The following is a 1,442-nucleotide window of genomic DNA, read 5'->3' on the forward strand; positions in this document are numbered from 1 at the left end:
ACTACTACTACTACCACTACTACTACAAATACACACTTGTGCCTATGTGTGCGTATGTATATAGTAGATATATGTATACATATATATATGTATATATATTACAAATAATATGTGAGTATATGCATATATACGTACATGTATGTACATACTTACATCTACATGTATATAGAGATGCATATCTGGGTGCAGGACGTCACAAGAAAACGTGGGAAAAATGAATAACAGAACATAAACAGAGCACAGAAAAGACACAGGCCACATAGAGAACATTTCCTTCACCAGCTGTCACCATTCTAAAACTAAGCGTTTCGAAGAGTTATATATATATATATATATAAATCTTATAATCAACTCTGTCAAAGGCCTTGCTGAAATCACGGTAGATGACATTGGTGCTGGAGCCCTCTCCCAAAGTAACCCTCTCCCAAAGTAACCCTCTCCCAAAGCTCTCAAAATGTCATCAAAGTGATGCAGGAGCTGCGTTAAGCAGTTCCTTCCATTACGGGGTTCAGCAGTCTGTTGCTTTCAAGAAAGTGGGTTATCTGTGATCTCACCACCCTCTCAAATACCTTGATGATATAAGAGGTGAGGAGGAGGAGGAGGATATGTTTCTTCGCATCACCATTGCGCTCATTATCAACAGCCAAGGAATACTATTCATAATCACCATCGCCGCCACCACCACTACCCCGACCACGACTATCAACATCATAATCCTCATCATCATCACCATCATCATCACTGCCACCACCACCACCATCACCACAATCATCATCATCATTATCTTATATCTTGTGTTTGGAGTTATCTCTATTACATTTAAGTATTTATCCACTTGAGAACATTCTGTCAAACCGCTTTGTGAAGTTAAATGTCTCCGTCGTCAGTATTTTTCACTGATGATGACAGCCAATCAGTGAAGGAGACTCCGGCTGGTTGTCCGGCCGACTAGCAGTCGCATCAAAATCATACTTTATATTCTTTTACCATTACTGGATTCGCAGAATCGTTACAACATCGCACGAGACGCCTAGTGTTTTGATAAAGCTCAACTCGATGTAACTTCTCATTTTGAATTCCGCCGAGGTGAACTTTACTTTTCATTTTTACGGGATCGATTGACTATTGACGAACCACTACGCGGGACAGGGGTGCCCCTGATATTTGGGGAACCAAGAGCAATTGGCCCTTTCTTCTTACTATACATTTGCTGTTGAGTGATTATTCGCTTCCCCCAAATTCCAGTTTTTGTGTGTTTCATCTCATTTACTTATTTATGTATTTGTTGTTGTGTGTGTGTGTGTGTGTGTGTGTGTGTGTTATTTCTTTACTACCCAAAAAGGGCTACACACAGAAGGGACAAACAAGGACAGACAAACGGATTAAGTCGATTATATCGACCCTAGTGCGTAACTGATACTTATTTAGTTGACCCCGAAAGG

The sequence above is a fragment of the Octopus bimaculoides genome, chromosome 2 (genome assembly GCF_001194135.2).
Source record: "Octopus bimaculoides isolate UCB-OBI-ISO-001 chromosome 2, ASM119413v2, whole genome shotgun sequence".
Classification (NCBI taxonomy): Eukaryota; Metazoa; Mollusca; class Cephalopoda; order Octopoda; family Octopodidae; genus Octopus; species Octopus bimaculoides.